The following is a 21828-nucleotide window of genomic DNA, read 5'->3' as shown; positions in this document are numbered from 1 at the left end:
TTTTTTTGCCATACCCGTCGGAAGATAAGACACACATCAAATGCACCCGGTGCATTAGTGACCCGTGCATGCAGGCAAACCACATGAGAGAGAGAGAGAGAGAGAGAGAGAGAGAGAGAGAGAGAGAGAGAGAGAGAGAGAGAGAGAGAGAGAGAGAGAGAGAGAGAGAGAGAGAGAGAGAGAGAGAGAGAGAGAGAGAGAGAGAGAGCTAACTGTGAGTGAGATTGGTGTGTGTGGGGCTACAGATCCCATGGCCTGGAGGAACGGACCGTAACCCTGACAACAGGGTGTAGTGTTGAACAGAAGTGGTAAAGAAACGCTAACAGATAGCTTGAATTTGTGAAAAATGGAAATCGGGCTCCGTCATCGTCTGTATAATGCTAATGGCCAATGCACACATCAAATGCACCCGGTGCATTAGTGACCCGTGCATGCAGGCAAACCACATGAGAGAGAGAGAGAGAGAGAGAGAGAGAGAGAGAGAGAGAGCTAACTGTGAGTGAGATTGGTGTGTGTGGGGCTACAGATCCCATGGCCTGGAGGAACGGACCGTAACCCTGACAACAGGGTGTAGTGTTGAACAGAAGTGGTAAAGAAACGCTAACAAATAGCTTGAATTTGTGAAAAATGGAAATCGGGCTCCGTCATCGTCTGTATAATGCTAATGGCCAATGCCATGTGAAATTTGGGATCAGTTGCTGAAGAGATAAAGGTGGAAAAGCATTTACTGACTGACTGACTGACTGACTGACTGACCTCCTACTGACTGACCTCCCTAATTATATGTTAGATGTTAACTAGATATACTAAATAAACATGTTAGACAGTAAGACTGAACAATGACATCACACCGTTTAATCCTACTATTAATTTTATTATTATAAATCAGGCGCATTTAATGTGGGGTGTGAGTCTTCCTTTACCGTCTGGGTTATAACTAGGCCTGGGGCGGTATCGACATTTTGTTACCGCGATTACCGTCTTCCCATTTACCGACGGTACTGCGGTAATTACCGCACCCCCGTATCTATTAATTAAGGTTCGGCGATAAGCCAAAATATTGCAATCATCTTCCCTAAAGTCGCCTCTCCACAGTGGAGAGACACAGCCTGACCGCCCGAGTTATACTTCTCCGTACAGCACAGCGGGTATGGCTTTGAAAGGAGCAGATCTACAAGCTCACAACACATTGCATCCGCGACGCGTTCTGAGCTTTTAGATCTGCACTGTCGGGTTACCATAGTAACGTAGGCTAGCTAGTAGGCTTTTCAGACACAAACAGCTGTGTGAACAAACCAGAAGAGGACGGGTAGTCAGATCGTGTACAGTGATTCTGTAAACTCACGTCACGTCTCAACTCTCAAATCCCAGTGATTGAGTGCTGCTATATACAGGTTTTAGTTACAAGACTTGACAGAAAAGGTTATAAAATCTCCGACGCGCCGCCGAACGGGCACAACGTGCGACGCGATGGAAAAAGTAAAATAGTTTCATTTTCGTTTTAGTCCACGCGGCCCGCGCTCCGCCAGTAATCCGTATGAATAAAAAAAGATATGCCACAACACAAGGTATGTATTAACATCCTTGTGTCGTGTGGATTACAAAGAAAGTTTACGCTGCTCTGTACTCCTCTACGCAGGCAGCAGACTGTCTGTGTCTCTGAGAGTGAGAGTGACGTATGTGGCTTCCAAACTGTGGTACACGGCCCAGAGCAGAGCGGCATGGAGCGCATGCGGTCCTCGCTTCTCCCCTGTTTTAAAACTCGCTTGTTTTCCAATAAAAAATAGACTTTTTTTTGTCTTTTTTTACCGCGGTAAGCACACTGACACCGCGGTAGACCTCGGTTTACCGCGGTACGGCGGTACGGCGGTTACCGTGTCCAACCCTAGTTATAACACACTCGCTGCAATGGTTCCTACCTTTCCCCCATGGCCGAGGAGGCCCTGGATGCAGACCTACCCAGCTGCGTGGTCTCGCCATGGCCTGGGCATGGGTTAAGCTAGGAACCACTGCATCGAGTGTTTGTTCTAGCCACGGCCCGGACGGCAATGGAAGGCGGACAGCAACAAACAACCAAACAACGCTGTCTTGTGAGCAAGACTGTAGCCTTAGTGTGCCTGTGCCCGTGACAATGTTTTTTTTAGTAAATAAATATGAACCCGACCCGCCTTGTTTTGAGAAAGAAAAATACCCATTTTAGCCGACTTTATGCTACCAGAATGGGAACTTTTGGCTGGATGGCTCAGCGCTCAGATGGAGGAATTGGGAATATACTTGAGGCTGAGCAATAATGGTGAGTTAATATGAACAGAAAAGACTGCCTGGAGTTGTCAACATAGCCAATGTGAAGCCCCAAAGACACCCGAATCAATATTGTGAAAGGAAAAATATGATTTAATATAGGAAAATACCCGTTTTAGCCGACTTTATACCGGAAAATACACGATTTAATATGATTTAATCTAGGAAAATACCCGTTTTAGCTGACTTTATACCCGAAAAATATCCGAAAAATATCCCTATATATAATATCCCTATAGGGCCCCCATAGCTCTCAGAGTATAACTCGAACACTGGTGAGATGTGGAAGTCAGTCAAATCAGTAGTGAAGTGCATGTATGGATGAGTGAGAGATGTAGTGTGTGAGTGTTGCATGTAGTAACAGAATTAACAAAATAAGGGGAATGGCGGGAGAGGAGCTGGAGTGAGGAGAGCTGGGAGAGGACTGGGGAAGCAGGCTTTTATAGAGGCGTGGACCGGGCCCAGGTGCACGCCAATCAGTTAACAATCATCAATCAGTGCTGCTCCCCAGTCCTATGGGAAGGAGAACACAAAACATTAATATAAAGAACATAACTATAACCAAGGAGTGACAATTTTAATATAACCTCCCAGTGACGTCAATACGTGCGCGTCCCGCGTCTCTGACGCATTCACGTTGCCTAGAGACGCATTCACGTCATTGTTCTGGGGTCCCACGGACGCATCGCCTCCATGGACCATTGGTGTCCACGTTAAAATAATTTACCACGTCGCGAAAAAAATAATATTTTAAAAAGTCCACAGACGCCACCATTGTTCATGGGTGAAGGCATGCTACTTGACCCTACGTTAACACAAATGAATTCCGCGTAGAAAGTCTTAAAACAGACGATAGAACTAAGACTGTGTGTGTTTTGAATCCACGACGCCATTTTGTGCGACTGCGCTTGGTCACAGAATTCAATGGGTGCCTGAGTTTTAGCGTAGCACCGGGCCGCTCTCTGACCATAGTGGCACAGCGTGTTAGGTGATACACCGAAAAGGGTTCCCCCACAGAACGTGTAGCACGGCGCAGAAACGTGACGTCACGTCTCTACACTGCAGCTCACTGCTCAGACAGCGACGAGCGACCCGCCTCCTTTCCCCTTCATTCAATAACAACTGGATATACAGTACACGCGCTATTGTTTATAGATGTGGTGGACATTGGACAACGTGTTAGAAGCCACACAGGTCTTCATTGCGTCTTTACAACAATAGCGACGATTAACGTTGTGGTGAACATGGTCAAATAACCTTTATTGGCTCAACTACAACACGGAGGAAGCAAGCTAGCCTAGCATGTATGCTATCTGAGACAGTCTATGTATGTAGCCTAGGCTGTCTAACTGTTTGATTGATTATAGCGTTTTCGTGGCAGCGCCGTCCATTTGGTGGTCCGCCGGGGCAGCGTACCACCGCGGCCGCCTGTGCCTTGCCCTCCCGCATCCATAGAGGGGTGGCACGTCCCTCTAGGATCAACCGTTCAAAACAAAAGTAGCCGATCTACAAGCAACCCAATCCACTGTTTTTGACCCAGTCCACTGGTTCTCTGTACAGCAGAGCAAACACAAGCACGCCATTCCATAGAAGCAGTAACAGTACAAACAGGAGACATCATCTCACTGAGAAGATCCATATATTATCGATGTATATAAAATAACAGGTGGCTGTTGATTATGAAGACTCGGTAAAAGCTTCTATCTGCGCCCCCAAGTGGTCAACATCCGATATTACCGGTTCGGTATAAAAAAAATCAAACCGTCACATGACTATTTGGAAGTATTAAAATTGTAAGATTTGGAATTGTGGTTCATTTCTTTCAGACACATTTCTACGTAACATGAACATAACCATATAATAACCAATTCAAGTTAAATGCTGCACTTTGTCAAAAATGACATGACGCGTTGAATTTTTGTGGGACCCATAAAATATCCCTGGGACTCATCCGAAAGACCCTTCGTGGGTCCTGGGGACTCATTACATTAAAAACCTATTAACATCACTGACCTCCTATTGAGGGAACCGTCACATACACAATCTGCATTTGCTGTGAATTAATTACAATCTACAGTTTAACCCAGTGATTCTCTGCCGTTTCCTTCTCAAGGACCCCCAAATTGATAGAAAGTATCCTAGCTGCCTATAGACCATTATTTGATATGATTTTAATCTTTGGGACACCAATCTACATGGTCAAAAGCCAGTGTTAATTTAATTGAGTGTGAAAATGGTAGGCCTTTACCAAATGTTCATATCATATGCCTGCTTACATTGGCACTTTAGCACATACAGTATAGCCTGGTTAATAAACCAGACTGCACAACATCACCCCCTGTTGGTAGTGGTGGTGTTGTGTAGTCTGGCCCTTCACATTAAATAAGCTTTTTCCACCAGCCCTCAGAGAGGGCGAGCCAATCAGGGCTGTAGGCTTGGGGCACGTGGTGGGTGGTGGCCTGGTTCAAAACCATTCAGCCAATCAGGCGAGTCTGTGTGTATTCAAACACATTCTCCCCTCCACTCTTATTACAGACATCAAACAGATTGTAGTCGTTGATGCTTTCAGTGACTAACGAGCTATTGACACTTGTATGGCTCAATCAATTACAGCAGCTCACAAGCCTTGTGAAGTTCAGAGGGAGCAATTAAGAGCAAGTCAACTTAACATTTTTTTAAACCACCCCCTGCCTGCCCCCCCAGAATTGGAATGTCTGCCCGAAATCTCAGACTCACTTCCCAAAACGAAGTGTGTGATAGAGTCTGACGCTTGCAGTCAGGCTACATACAGTAGGCTACACATATGCTCTTGGACTGTATTTTATTCATAATAATGCCACTTCATAGCAATGGCTAACCTTCTTTAGACGTGTACTTATCAATATGTCAATGTATTGTTATTTTGTTGACTCATATTTAGGCATATTGTATTAACACAACATCAACATGTGTATTTAATAAGATAGATAGACACCTTTGTTATCCCCAGGGGGAAAATCAGTCTGTAGGCCTAATACTGAATATCATATATCATATAGTGGGCTACAGCCTATTAATATTTCGAACTAGGGATGTGCCGAAAGCAAAATTCTTGGCCGAAACCGAATACCGAATAGTGGAAACATTCCGCCGAAAACCGAATACCGAATAGCCGAATAATACATGTATATAATTTATTTTGTATTACTAATTTTTGTACCATTTGTTGTAAAGCTACCTTATTATGGCAAACGTGATTATGTCAAAACCATACAAAACTATAATAATAATCACCATTATCAGGGCTCAAAATTAACTTTTTGATTACATGATTTGAACATGCCATATCACGTATGTCATTATCAGCCCTACATTTATCATTGAACTTATTCTTTATGCCCAAATGATTGTATATTGTTTTTTTTAGCAGTTATAGAAATATTAGAACGTGATATCAAGGTGCCCACTCCTCCTTAGTGCCCACTCTTCCTACCGTCTGTCCCTCATCTATCCATCTAACTCTAGAGTCCAGACAGGACCCTACATCTCACATCTTTTTTACTAGCCATGTGCCTATAGCCCCCTCCCCCCCCCCCCCCCCCCCCCCCCCCACACACACACACACACACACACACACACACACACACACAGAGTGTGTGTCTCCATCTCTCTCTGGAAGAGGTTGAACATGAACTCTGCGGCCAAACCGAGACGCTCGCTGACAAACACTCTGACAAGCTTCACACGACAACTATAACACCAGTGACAGAGACGTACATCCTTATGCATTGTTGTTGTTAGCCCTTAGCACTGATTAGTGCTAAGCTCTGTAGCAACAAAGAATTGACAAACAGCACTCTACTAACTGCTATCTTTGTCAATCAAAATCGCGGAGGCTCTGCTCCTGCTCAATGAACACTTTAACGAGCTTGACGGAGGCACGCTGCCTGGCAGGGAGCTAAGCTTACACAACGAGCGACAGGTCGCAATGACATACATAGGCTACACTCGTTAGCCTGCAGCTGCGCAGACTAGACGTGAAGTGAAGTGAATGCGAGACGGAGTGAGTGAGTGAGGGAGGGAGGAGAGAGAGAGAATGTTTACTGATGCTGCTGTGCTGTGCTGCGGCTGCTTTATGAGAGATTATACTGGACCCCTGTTCTTCACACTATTAGGTGCTATACTATTCGGTTTTAAAAACTATACGGCCGAAAACCGAAAATGCATTTTTCTCCATTTTCGGCCGAAAATTTTCGGTGCCGAATATTCGGCCTCATCCCTATTTCGAACCTCTATTACTTATTCTGTAATTAGATTTAGATTTGAATAAGCCATAACTTGACATGACTCTACGCACTGACACAATATACACTTGTGCACTCGTCATATGTTGCTCAGCAGTGCTCAAGTTGCGCTCAGAAGGTTGGAGTGTTTGCTCAGACCAATGAAAAATTAGAGGGAACATTGGACGCTGCATGCATGATTTCAGGCATTTTGTTCAAAAAATGTGTTATGCAAAAGTTGACCCGCTGGTGGCGTTAATGTGAGAAGGGTGGCATCTGTTCCTTGACTTAGTGGGAACGTGCTTGCAAGATTTCAGGCACATCGCAGGCTGTGTTCATGATTTGAGGTGGTTTTGGCCACTTTATCGCTGCTTGCAGCTATATTTATTATTATTGTTATTTTATTATATTTTGTGTGCACTTCATCGGCATGTTAGATAAAGGTCCTTAGATTGTGTGTAGAATGTTTCATGCAAATTGCAAAAAGAATAAAAACGGTTTTATGCGTTTCACAAACTGCTCAAAATGATATAGCGCCCCCTTTGGCCAATTGGGGTAAGATTGGTTTTAATGATAATTGGTGTATGTTTTAGAGGCAGAAGAATCATTTCCATAAAACTGCAATATTCATTGAATTATTAAAAAAGCATGTTTCAATTAAAAAAAAAATCCGATCTGACAGATCTTTAGATATTGGTCCAAAGTTCATGTCAAAAAGGTTTTGTGCACGTGAATAAAAGCGGGTTTAAGCGTTTTACAAACTGCTCAAAATGGTGGAAAATCTGCTCAAAATGGTGGAAAATCGAAGGGCAGAGCTTACTTAAAGGAGTGGCGACACCGGCCGAAATTTAACATTATGATACAGTAAGTCACGTGGTGTTTCTTCAAACAGTCTGAAAAGGAGGCGGGGCCGTATCAGTTAGTAATGAATGTATACTTCGTCCGTCGTGCGTTGCCGCGCAATGTATACTTCGTCCGTTGTGCGGTGCCGCGCACAACGTGATGCCTTGTTGTTAGCGCTTAGCCCGGATAGCGCTGCACCTCACGGCTATTTGCGAGAGCTATTGTGTGTGTACACACACGCGCGCGAAAGCACACGCACACACAGGCTAGTCGTAAACACACCTCGGACAGCTTTTTTTGGGGCAGTTTCAAAAGATGATATGGATAATCGACTCCGCCCCTCCCCCCATATTAGCCCAATCAAATTAATTTATTTGTTACTGTACAGAAAGTACTACTTTCAGTACAGTAACTACAATAAATTAATTTGATTGGGTCATTTAACATGGGGGTACATGACATCATTAAAAAAATGGCTAATTTGATAGCCTTAATTAGCTGTTTTGGCCATGTCACTCCACCATTAACAAAGACACAGATGTCTTCCGCTTGAGTCAAAGCACGCGTGTAAGCAAGTTGCATGTCTTCAAACGAAATGAGTCATGACTTATGCCCGTTTGAAGTTTGAATTTTCAAACGCTTTGTATAGCGCCCCCCTTTGGCCGATTAGAATAAAATTGGTTTCAGTGATACTTTGACTAACCCTCTACATCTTTGCCAAATGACAGCCATGAATGTGTAACTTTGCATGTATGATTTAGAGGCAGAAGAATAATTTGCATACAACCGCAATATTCATTGAATTATTAAAAAATAATGTTTCACTTTAAAATAAATCTGGTTGATCGTATTGGTCCAAAGTTCATGTGAAAAAAGTTTCGTGAGCGTAATGTAAAAATCCCAGGAGGAGATAAATGTTTACTGTTTTTCATATAATTCAAAATTTTGGGGGATCTAAAGGTCAGAGGTTAAAAGTCAGAGCTTAAAAGTTGTTCGGCATGAGGAGACGCATACGTGTTATACAGGTTTCATGGCTGTACCGCAAACAGAGCATGAGCTCTACCTGTTCAAAGTTCGCACTTTCGAAGGCTTCCTACAGCTAGGCGTGGGGCGGTATCGACATTTTGTTACCTCGATTACCGTCTTCCCATTTACCGCCGGTATTGCGGTAATTACCGCACCCCCGTATCTATTAATTAAGGTTCGGAGATAAGCCAAAATATTGCAATCATCTTCCCAAAAGTCGCTTCTCCACAGCCTGACTGCCTGAGTTATACTTCTCCGTACAGCACAGCGGGTCTGGCTTTGAAAGCTCACAACACGTCGCATCCGCGACGCGTTCTGAGCTTTTAGATCTGCACTGTCGGATTACCATCACTGTCAGTCAGTCAGTCAGTCAGTCAGTCAGTCCGTCCGTCCGTCCGTCCCATCTCACACGTCACACTATTGCCCTGCTCATATCTCCGCAACCGTTGCCCCGATCCATGCCCTCCACTGCAGCTCACATAAAATGCCGTAACGGGCTAGGAGCGTCTGGGAGAGCCGGGGCCGGTACCTATTCGTCCGCCAAGGCAACGCGGAGACCCCACCCCTCATTTCTCACATGGCCCTCTTCTAGCGCCACCATGAGGCCGATTCTTGCAAAACACATTTTTGGACCCTGCTCCTACAGATTTTTCCCTAAAATCACACAAATACGGTTTTTTGAACCACATTTTTGGACTCTGCTCCTACACATTTTGCCCTAAAATCACGCTGCGACCTGACGGTCGCTTATCTCCCAATTAGGGAGTCTTACTGGTAACGTAGGCTAGCTACTTGGGCTTTTCAGACACAAACAGCTGTGTGAACAAACCAGAAGAGGAAGGGTAGTCAGATCATGTACAGTGATTCTGTAAACTCACGGCACGTCTCAACTCTCAAATCACAGTGATTGAGTGCTGCTATATACAGGTTTTAGTTACAAGACTTGACAGAAAAGGTTATAAAATCGCCAACGCGCCGCTGGACGGGGCACAACAAGCGACGCGTGGAAAAAGTAAAATAGTTTCATTTTCGGTTTTAGTCTACGCGGCCCACGCTCCGCCAGTAATCCGTATGAATAAAAAAAGATATGCCACCACACAAGGTATGTATTAACATCCTTGTGTCGTGTGGATTACAGAAAGTTTACGCTGCTCTGTACTCCTCTATACTATGAGGCTGCTGCCTGCCCAGGCTTTGCAGGTCTTTGTCTACGAGTGACGTATGTGGCTTCCAAACATGTGGTACACGGCCCAGAGCAGAGCGGCATGGAGCGCATGCGGTCCTCGCTTCTCCACTGTTTTAAAATTCGCTTGTTTTCCAATAAAAAATAATTTTTTTTGGTCTTTTTTTACCGCGGTAAGCACACTGACACCGCGGTAGACCTCGGTATACCGCGGTACGGTGGTTACCGTCCCCAACCCTACCTACAGCGCCACCATTTGGCCGATTGCTGTAAAAAATAATAGCACACGTCGCCACAGTAAGCTGAACACATTGATTTTTATTTTCATTTTCAAGTATGTAGGAGTAGAAAGGTGCCAAAGTTTTTGAGGAGAACTTGATATGATTAGTATAGTATAGAAACTCGAAAATTAGCAATTTGTGAAATTGCAAGTGTGGTTGCCCGCCCCGCCCCGGCGCGAGTCGCGGGGATGCGCCGGCAGGACCCTGAGCAAAACGCAGGGGTCCGAGGGAGACGACGTCGGGACTGATACCGTCGGGGCCGTGCGACGCGCGATTCGAAAAGGTGCCGGTCGGATCCTGCGTTCCTGATGTAAGGATATGGTTTCTTGTTTTTAAGAAATAGGCTCCTCCCACAAGTTTCGCAAGGCGATTACGTTGTCACATCGCTCCCGAGATCATTTGTGTTTTCGTTCTGAGAGGGTCGTTCCCCCTGAAAAACGCGCTTTGGCACGAAACGGTTACGTATTTACGCGTTTGTGGCGCCCCCTATGGGTCGAAGTGGAAATTCTTTTGGGGATGCGTTCAGTATACCACCCGCCACTTGTGTTTAAAATTTGATGTTGACTGGAAGTTTCGTTTGTGATTTATGGCTATTTTTTGCTAAACGGCTCCCTCTCCCTAACTTTGGAAGCCTGTTACGGAACGTAGCTATGGAGTATAGAAATATCGCTTGAATATGTTTATCGCATTGGTCCATAGATCATGTGTACCGATTTTTGTGACATTTGGAGAAAATATGTAGGAAAAGGAGCAAAAAGTGTGTTTTGAAGAAAATTCTAAATGGCGTAAAATCTATCCAGACGCAAATGGGCGTGGCCTATATGGAAAGATGCGTCATGACCCAAGGAATCCAGGGAAAATATTTTTTTATTTTCCAACCTACGGTTCAAGAGTTATAAGCCAAAACGTAAAGTGAGCTGTTATAGCGCCACTATGAGGCCAAATTATGTAATTATTTTTCAGTTAATCCTTGTATGCATTTTGAACCTCCTCTCCAAGTTCTGAAACTGTAGCCCCTATGGTTTGCGAGAGAAAAATAATTGAATGTGAGTTTTTGCGATTCCCATTATAAGTCAATGGGGAAAATTCATTCACTAATAAATTAATATCAATTATACTATATAACTTTTCTCTTAGCAAAATCATAGCACACGATTCCCGATGAAGCCGGACAATTTGACATATGGCGCGTGTGTGTGGCGCAAAAACTGTGGGCGGTGAAACGCGCCGAAATAAAGTTTATCTAGAAATAGGAAAAATAAATAGTCTCCCTAGAACTATAGTGTGTTGGGCAACCACACTAGTAATAAATAAAGTTTCCCCATAACTATAGTGTGTTTCCCGTTGGGCAACCACACTAATTACCACACTAATATTGTGGGCTCCGAGTATGTGTGTGTAGACATGGCCACTGTGAATAATGAATGACCAGACTAGTCAAAATGCAGCATATAGAGTCCACTTGCTAGTCAATTGATCTTGAAAATACAATTCATCTATAACACCAAATGCTACCTCATTTCACCTACCCTTATGCATTCATATACATTTGTCATTGCTACAGTACACACACCTGAAGAGAACGGTGTGAAACAGCGCTCCCCTAGGATAGCTTTGTGTGTGTGTCTGTCTCATGCCCTGTCTCATCCAGTGTGAACTTGGCCTGCTGTTGAGCAGGCATGGCACACACACACACACACACACACACACACACACACACACACACACACACACAGAAAACATAGAATGTAAACTTATAGTTCTAGAACACATCAAAAACAGATCTAGAACACATAGAATTCATTGATCTAGACAGAAATCCCACAACACCGTGTGGATCAGTGCTTCTTAAACAATTTACTTGTACAGTACGGTACAGTGAGGTACAGCACAGTAAGGTACATTACAGTAAAGTACAGTACAGTAAGGTACGGTACAGTAAGGTACGGTATAGTACAGTAAGATGTAGTAAGGTACAGTACAGTAAGCTTAAGCTACAGTAAGGTACACCGATGAGGCTGGGTGACCAGGAAGGTACACCAATGAGGCTGGGTGACCAGAGGGCACTGTTGCGCTGCCTAGCCACACCAGTACTGTACTGACAGAAAGGAACAGATTGAGAAGGGCACTGTTGTGCAGACTAGACACATACAGGGCATAGCTGCTCAGATTCACCGCTCCACTTCGAACAGAGGTTTGATTTTTTCCTAGTTGTTATAAATATAATGACGGAAGACAACTTCTTTTGTTACTTTGACTGGAGATCTGAAATATATCAATGTACCTGGCTACAATAAGAAACAATAGATGATTTGTTGCGATTTTAGTAGGCCTGTCCTCAAAAAATCTACGAATCGACGCATCGTTTTAAGCCCCGGGAATCGACGCCAATTGTTTGAGTCGAGGTGAAAATATATATTTTTTTATATCACCAGTTAGCCTACTACTGCGGTGCACTGCTGGACTAGTGTCATGTACTTCCAATGAGAAGTAGCAATTGGCGAACAGTTATTTATTGTCTCGCACCAGCGTAGGGGTGAAAGTGAGACGGAACGGCCAGAACGGTTCAGAACCGCTGCTTTGTTAAAACATTCGGAGCCGGGGCGGTGTTCCGTTAAGAGGAGGAAGCACGCTGTCAAAATCCCATATTAACACAATGCCTGCCAAGGGTTAAAAAGAAATCTATCTAAGAAATGTCAGGCTTTTTACAAAAAAATAAATTGAAAATAAAAAAAAAATTAAACATTTTTTGAAAAAAAAAAAGCTCTCAGAAGATGTCCATTGCCCCCTTGCAGTTGGCAGAAACATATAATCAACCCCAAGAAAAATCAATTTTTAGATTAACACACACAAACAATTACAGCATGTGGATGGCAGCCATTTTGGCGGCCATCTTGAAGAAGGTGTGCAGAAAGCTGATTACATGAATTAATTTTTTATATTTTTTTATCAGCATCACAGGCTGCCAGGAGAGCAGTGAACACATTGCTGTATCATATATTAGTGAACAGTGCCCCCCAGTGGCCAAAAATGGTAGAACGTACAGTACAGTAACGTGTAAGGCGGTAGATAGCTGGGCAAAATAGAACGTTTATAAACGTGTAAGGCGGCAGATGTGTTAAAGGGGTGGTGACATCCAAAAATAAATTTTGAGTTTTTTATGCTTTTTTTAATGTTTCCTGGCCTCAATTACACCAAAAAAACACCAACTTTTAACTTGCAGTCGTTCCCCTGTTATCTGTGGTTTTTTGACGATTTCTGCATAATGAGGCTCTGATGCTCTGATCATTGGCTCTCGGACAGTGTCGTCACAAGCAGTTAGTGCACCCCCCCCCCTCCTCCTCCTGGGCTCTACTCTCTCCCTGTCTGTATTTCTCCACAGCCCAACTTTTGAGGAAGTAATCTCTACATTATATTGTCCTTTAATCGTAAATATGGGCATATAAAATACATGTGTCCATTCAAATATCTTATTTACATCAATATCCTTCATATCAAGTAGTCAGTTTATGCTTTTGTGAAATAGTGAAAATCGCTATGTATCGCTATGTATTTTCCGCCCTGTACTGGCTGGGTCCGTGGACAGCAGCGCCTCCCTCCTCATTACCGAGGCCGAGGACAGCGCTCTGCTCCCGGAGCAGCAGAGCTCCGTGGAGAGCCTACTATAACTCCACGCTGCCCTGTCCTCCCCCCCACACACACGGGCACGGCGACCCGGCGAGCAGACAGTAAAACGCTATGATAACACAAGCAATAGGTGGTTCTCTAAACGGAGGCATTTAGCCAAAATATGTTACTATAATAATAACTACAGAAGGACCGTGGAGTGTTTCTGCAGTGCGGAGCGGAGCTATTGAAACGCTACCGCGTACGGTCTAAATTGAACTCCGCGGGGGTACAGATGTAACCACAGAGATCCGGTAACCTCGGTCCCGGGGTAAGAAAAAACACTCGCTACTCTCGATGCTGTTCGTGTGTGCCTCTTCAGGGCTCAGCTCAGCCTGTGTGTGTGTGTGTGTGTGTGTGTGTGTGTGTGTGTGTGTGTGTGTGTGTGTGTGTGTGTGTGTGTGTGTGTGTGTGTGTGTGTGTGTGTGTGTGTGTGTGTGTGTGTGTGTGTGTGTGTGTGTGTGTGTGTGTGTGTGTGTGTGTGTCACAGTGTGTCTTGTACCAAAGCAAAGCAGCGAAACAAATGCATCGCGTCTGCGAGCAATGCATGCATCTCTCGGTCAGTGTTGGAGCCGGGGCGGTCCTCTGTGTGTGTGTGTGAGAGAGAGAGAGAGAGCGTGCGTGTGAGAGTGTGCGTGCGTGACTGCGTGTGCGTGTGTGTGGCCAGTGGCCACTTTGGGTACCATAGTTTGAGAACTGCTGGCCTATGGCTATAAGGGCTGAAGTGAGTGATTTGTATTAATAATCAAAATCAAAATGATTGTAGTGGAGAGATAAAGTGCATTTGCCTCTGAGATGTAGTGGAGTAGAAGTATAAGAATTGAAAATTGGAAATACTCAAGTAAAGTACAAATATTCAAAATTGTACTCAAGCTATACTAATATTTGTTAGAATGAGTGGGAGAGAGAGGCTCCCCTAGTGGTGTTTATAGAGTATTTCAGGTGACAGACCGTTTTTCATGACACCTGAACAGAGAAAGAGACCATGGCTCCATGGAGTGGATTTTCAAGTTTAAACATTTTAAAACATGTTTTTAGGACCAGGGCAAAGACTTTTATGATTGGTAAAAACAGAATGTCATTTAACCTTTAAATACCTCCTGCCACAGCACAAATGCACGTCCACGAAGTAAACAATCTTCTGAAGTCAAATTAACATACACAAGTCAGGGGTAGACATTAAGGGAAATTTACTACTGGCCCTCAGGGCCAGTGGATTTTGATGATCACTGGCCCTGACACGCGTGTGTGCGCAAAACTTGCGTCCTCCTTCATCCTCGATACTAGCGTCTTTTTTTTTAATGAATGGAGTACATAGGACATAGGAGTGAACTGTACTGTCCTGTCCCTTTCGCCATTCAAAATATCATTCCCCATAAAAACAACTCATTTGATTCAATAACATGTAGGCCTACTCTTAACACCAGCTGTAGCCTGCTTAACTGGTGAGGGCCCCAGCCCAGATTGACAGCTGTCTGTCTGCCTTCCCAGGATCTCCTAATGTGGGGTTAATTAGCATAGGATCAAGGCTATCAAAGCTGTATTTTATAGATGATATAAAAATGTAAATAAAATACATCTATGATATTCTTGATCCAAGGCTAATGGTTTATTCTGGCATAATTGCATCATATTTACAAACTGTATACATTCCTGTCCAGCTAGTCAGTTATACAGAAGATAGAAGCATAGGACAGCAATTATAGAAATATTAGACCTTAACTGTGGAATGTTCAATCATGTTCTAATCATGTATGCAACATTTAGGAAAATAATTGCCAAATTTGACATCAAAGTTCCCACTCTTCTGCTATGCTAAGCTGTCTGTCCCTCATCCATCCATCCATCTCTGAAACTGAGACACTCAGTCCATTCTCATCAAATGAGAAGATGATCTTCTCATTTGATATACATATTCTCAATAGGCTAACAGTACACGTTGATTCTAAATATCTACAACAGTTAAAATAAACAAATTTGCCGAATGCGTTCCACACGCACCGCGAGTGTGCACACACACACACACACACACACACACACAGGACTGCCCCCCCTCTCTCTCGTTCACTAGACACTAGACACGTCAATCTCTCCTTTCTCTCAGTATAGTAATGGACCTTTCCCCAACTTCAAGAACATAACGTGTCTATTGTACTTTCTGATTCTGACACGCGGTGACATTGGATACCGAACAGCAGGGCAACAGCGTTCCGCTCCGCTGTCAAAAATCTCTAGAAGCTAACGCTGTTAGCAGCATCAGCTACAGTAGCAGTAGAGATGGGATTTATGGCTATTTGAAGTGAGCCGGATCTCTGGGATCCGTTCCTTTCAAAGAGCCGTTCAAAAGACTGGCTCATTCTAGTTACTATAGCTACGTTCATTTCAAAGAGCCGTTCAAAAGACTCGATTCGTTCACGAACGTCCCATCTCTAAGTAGCAGACTGGCTGCTCTGCCTTGTGTAACTGTGACTGCAGCTGATGTACACACGCACTATGCACGCAGAAGGCAACTTTGCTCGTCTTTGATCGGGATCACGCAACGTTATATTTTAGCGGTAATTAGTACCACAAGGAATACTGATGTGAAATTAGATAAACATTTTAATTCGTTTTATTTTCAAAGCATTAAATTCACTGGCCCAACGGGCAAGTCCCTGATGAGTTCTGGTGGCCCTGTCACTCTAAGTACATACGGGCCAGCGGGCCATTTATAATGTCGAGTGCTGCAAGTGTAGGCTACAAGTTTCATTTTCTAATTAAAGTGCTTCTGACTTGTTCCAGTGTTGTAATCCATGATGAATGATTGTGTTTCGCTGTGTTTGCGTCCATGACATGTCCACACTGCTGGCTCTAGCGGGAGCTGTGCCTCCGCCTGTTTATGATCCGTTTCTGAAATGAATCCGTTCTCGACACTGACTCATTACTCTTGTCAGTGCTCTGTGTCCCGCGACTGCGGACTGGATCCCTTCGTTCATTTAAAAGAGCCGTTCAAGAGAGCGGAATCGTTTGCGAATGTCTCATCTATACTGCACACTGCCGAGAGACGGGGCAGAGTTGAAACAGCGGAGATGTTTTATTTGTTTTAACGGTGTGTTATAACTCTATGGTTGTACACTGCTATGCAGATAACATTTGTGCTCGCGCACCGATATCACCGAAAACACAGTGTATTCAATTCATCTTAATGAATTATTGTATTATGTTGACGTGGTTTAAAGAAACACTTTTCTTTTTTTATTTATTTATTTTTACACAAAGTAGACTATAACCGATTTGTCGACGTGTCGGAATGAACCCCTCAACTCGAGTCGGCTTCAAAAATCCTGAGTCGCGGACCGGCCTAGATTTTAGACAATCATGCTGAAATGAGAGTATGATATTAACATAGCTTGGACCTACAACAGGTGATACTTTTCATCTCTTCATCTCTTCTGCTATATGCCTATTAGGCCTACATGGTAAATGTTATGATTGCTGCTGAACATATGTAAAGGAAGTATTCGCACCTCCACTTGATTCGGATGAAGCAATCATGAAAAATGATTCCATGAACAAAGATCCCGCACACTGCTCTTGCTCATCAGCTCCTTTTTATTGCAACCATCAGGTCGCAGTTACTATCAAAACCTCCACCGGCTGTCCGTCAGTCAGTCAGTCTGTCACGTCACACTTTTGCCCTACTCATATCTCATGACTCATATTCGCAACCATTGCCAAGGGGCCTTCGTCACTCCACTCGCATACGACTCTGTGGCCTCGGCCTGCACAGTTGCACACGCTCTGGGACCACCTCCAGGGACCCCTGGCCATGACTGTGTACCTGGGGATATGGCTTTGGAGAACCAGACGGGCCACCGCAAAGTGCAAAAAGGAGCGACCGGGATAGTCGGGGCCGGTACCCACGAGTCCGCTTTGGCGGCGCGGAGACAGCCATGCATAGAGCGGCGGACCCCTGTCACTGCAGCCCGCTAAAAAATCCGTAACTCTGCCCCCCAGCGACCGGGAGAGACGGGGCCAGCACCCAGGGGGTCTGCGGGGGACCAGCCACCTCCGGGGCCCCCTGCGGACCCCCGCGCCGCCAGGAAAAATATATGGGAAAATACTCAAAAGTAGCCGATCATACATGTGACGTGACGGTTGCTTATCTCCCGTTTAGGGAGTCTTACTGGTTTAAATTGCTGAACATACCCTTCTCTCCTGTTTCCTTACAGATACAACAGACAATAGCCATCCCTACCAGAATGTCACTAATTACCTATAAGTTTCGTGGCACCTGCATTGTCCCCTGGAACAGCGGACCCGAAGGGGTAGGTTCAACTGTCCATTTTGCATAACTTGAAGCTCCTCATTCCCATGTTGTTTGTCATTTTGCCAGGTGAAATGTTAATTACACGCACACACGAATTACACACACACACGCACGCGCGAGCACACACACACACACACACTCTTGTGTGTAGATGTGTATGTATTAAGGATGCGAAGATATACCGGTACGGATCGTAATCGCGATACAAACGTGCGCGACACGAGTGAATCAGTTCATTCAGGGTGGATCGGTACAATTGACGGCTGGAATCGTGATGTATCGTGAGTGTCTGGATCGGTACATTCCACGGTTGGATCGGTTTTTGCATAATAGTATTTCATTCTATCCTGTGTTTCCGAGGCGCATTGAATGCCCCATCAGCCCTCCCCCAAAAAGCACTGTAGCGACTCTACAGACATGCGTCTTCTACAGCAGCAGCAGCACTGAGCTGAGCGCAGTGAACACCCGACCCGACCGAATGCAGATACAGACAGACAGCACTTGTGAGCCCACTGGTTAAACATGCAAGATTAGTACCACGTTTAGCTTTATAACATCCCTGTCCAATGTTCGCTGATGTGATCCGTTGTTGTGTCACTGGACTGGAGCACGCTGCGTGATATTATGATCCACATTCCACACCCGTTTGTTCTTCTTGTCGAGTCTGCGACGGAATTGATTTAAACAAAGCAGAAGCTTCCACGCTTTAACTACACACACGTATGAACTACAACAACGATACTGGGCGTGCAGCTAGCGATTAACCCTTTATTGTGCTTATCCCGAACAAGTTCTGCTTTATTTCAATCCAATACAATATTTTATTTGCTATTTTACTTACCCTGAGCTGCTTGGACCAACGTGGGTGGTCCTGGCTCGTCCAGCGCTTACCAACGAGAGACGCTAGATGGTCCGACGACTTATTCCATTGAAAATGGTTTAAAATAAAGTTTAGAGCCCCCCCAAAAAAACTCAATCTATACTGTCGGCGGCGCGACGTATTCCGGGGTGCCTATCCCGAACTAGTTCGGCATATTTAATAAAATTAATGAATTAATCGGAGGCCTCAACGAAGCCCCGGTCTAAACGTCCATCCATGGTCCGGGCCAACACTCGGCCATACACGGGCCGTAATCGCGCAAACGGCCGCATCGCACCGCCCACTCCAATAATAAGTCACATGTTTAGAGAGGATTTTCCCTGAATTGTGTTCCCAGACCAAAGAGAAAGTTTTTTTGCGACTGAAATGGCTTTAGATCGGGCTTCTAAAGGGGTTTGCAGTAGGCCTGGGGCGGTATCGACATTTTGTTACCGCGATTACCGTCTTCCCATTTACCGTTATTCGTCTGTCATTCAATGTTATATGAGATAGTTAAATGGTTTCCTGTGGAAATAAGCTTAGTCTTTTCATGGATCTCCTTTTAGTAGACCTTGTACCAGTGAACTGTACTGTCATGAAACTGTACCTTTTCCTATGCAAACTTCTAATAAAGTCTTCAATCAATCAATCAAACCGCTGGTACTGCGGTAATTAGCGCACCCCCGTATCTATTAATTAAGGTTCGGCGATAAGCCAAAATATTGCAATCATCTTCCCTAAAGTCGCCTCTCCACAGCCTGACTGCCCGAGTTATACTTCTCCGTACAGCACAGCGGGTATGGCTTTGAAAGGAGCAGATCTACAAGCTCACAACACATCGCATCCGCGACGCTTTCTGAGCTTTTAGATCTGCACTGTCGGATTACCATAGTAACGTAGGCTAGCTACTTGGGCTTTTCAGACACAAACAGCTGTGTGAACAAACCAGAAGAGGACGGGTAGTCAGATCGTGTACAGTGATTCTGTAAACTCACGTCACGTCTCAACTCTCAAATCGCAGTGATTGAGTGCTGCTATATACAGGTTTTAGTTACAAGACTTGACAGAAAAGGTTATAAAATCGCCGACTCGCCGCCGGACGGGGCACAACGTGCGACGCGGTGGGAAAAGTAAAATAGTTTCATTTTCGGTTTTAGTCCAACGCAGCCCGCGCTCCGCCAGTAATCCGCATGAATAAAGAAAGATATGCCACAACACAAGGTAACATCCTTGTGTTGTGTGGATTACAGAGAAAGTTTACGCTGCTCTGTATTCCTCTACGCAGCTGCTGTGCTGCCCTGTGTAGGTCTGACTGTCTGTGTCTCTGAGTGACGCTTCCAAACGTGTGGTACATGGCCCAGAGCAGAGCGGCATGGAGGACCTACAAGCTCACAACGCAACGCGTTGTGACTCAAATATCTACGTTTCAAACATTTTGGCTAGAAATGGCAAAATCCTAGATTATATTCATACAATAATCAAGCAGGGACCCCCACTGTAGGCTATTTTAGACTACTGTAGGCTATTATATAAAACTGTTGCAGATTAAAACTTGTCAGAGACGTGTTTAACAGCACTATATCATCAGTGACATTAATACATTACTATGTTGTGTTTATTTGTTCACACATTATCTTTTCTATTAATATGATGGATTTATGTTATTCATTATAATCCATGAATTATTATCTCTTAAACCCTCGATAAGTGTTAATGTATTGGCTAATGTTCCCCTATAGGGTTACTACTTGCTAGGGTTCAATTGGTTACTGTAAAAACTAACTATTAATATTTGGCCGCCTCACATAACTCTGAGGACCCTAGGGTTCCCTGACCACCTGTTGAGGATGTAATGATATATAATAATGATATAATGATATAGTATTAATCAAACAATTCTACCAGCCAGCAAGGAGTGTTCCCCCAGATTTCAATAAGTTGGATTGTTAGACAGAGCCTAGTACTACAGTGAAACAATTAATTGTTTGGAAATTAATGCATTTAATTTTTTGTAATTTTTTGGGGGGGAAATTTACTTTAATTTATGTGTGCTCAAAACTGTACTTATTGGAACATTCAGTGTAGGGATGGTCCGATCAGGTTTTTTGGAACCGAGCACCGATCACAAAAGTTTGATCACCCGATCCCGATCAATCACCGATCCGATCAAGTTATTATTTATATTTTCTAAATGTTAATGTTTTAACTTTATTTCATTCATTCGCTCATGAATTCATTTATATATTTGCCTTATAGTTATTTACCAGCATTACTATGTATTTATTATCATAGCAGTAACTAATTATTCCTTCAGCACTGTGGAAATCAATACCCCAAAATGGCCTCAAGTGGGCATACTAAACGGCTGGTTGATCAGATGCACCGATCCGATCGGTGAATTTACCTTTTGATCTAAACCACCGATTATCGCCGATCATGCTTTGATTGGCCTGATCCGATCCATTGCCGATTGATCGGTAACATCTCTAGTGTCTTTACAAATAACTCTTTGTCAAATCCCGCCCCATTTTGCTCTTGTTACTAGGTGGGACGAAACAGCCAGGGCAGATTGTTTTTGTAATGGAAGTGAATAGGGGGGGAATATTTTTCTTAGCCTCATTATTGCTTTTTAAAGTACCAAAAGAAAAACATCTTCGTGATATTAATAAAAATGGAACACAAAAGTACAATAGTTGCATTGCAACTGTTTTGCAATGTAACTATTGTACTTTTGTGTTACATTTTTTTTTGCAAAACAGTGTTTTTTCCCCGAAACTACCTATTTTAATTAGTTTAATCCTCTGAAACAGGTCGATGATAGAGAGAAAGTGCAGTGCATCATGGGTAGGAAGTTGTGGAATTATAGGCTGGCTCTCAACATAACATGTATTTTAATTGTAATTATTCTGCCCTTTTAAAATATATTGCCCAATTGAATCTCTTAGTTACATCAATATCGTTCATGTGAACTAGTCTGTTGAAGCTTATTCATTATAATTATCGTAATCGCTATGACCGCGCAGCGCCGTACTGCGCGCCGGCTGTGCTCCGCATCACGGCACCGCGGTGAACACTGAAGCGACATTCTCCCACTGCAT

Source organism: Nannobrachium achirus (assembly GCF_963921795.1).
Source record: "Nannobrachium achirus genome assembly, chromosome: 2".
In the NCBI taxonomy this organism is placed as follows: domain Eukaryota; kingdom Metazoa; phylum Chordata; class Actinopteri; order Myctophiformes; family Myctophidae; genus Nannobrachium; species Nannobrachium achirus.
The sequence above is the reverse complement of the archived record's forward strand: the minus strand, read 5'-3'. Positions refer to the sequence as shown.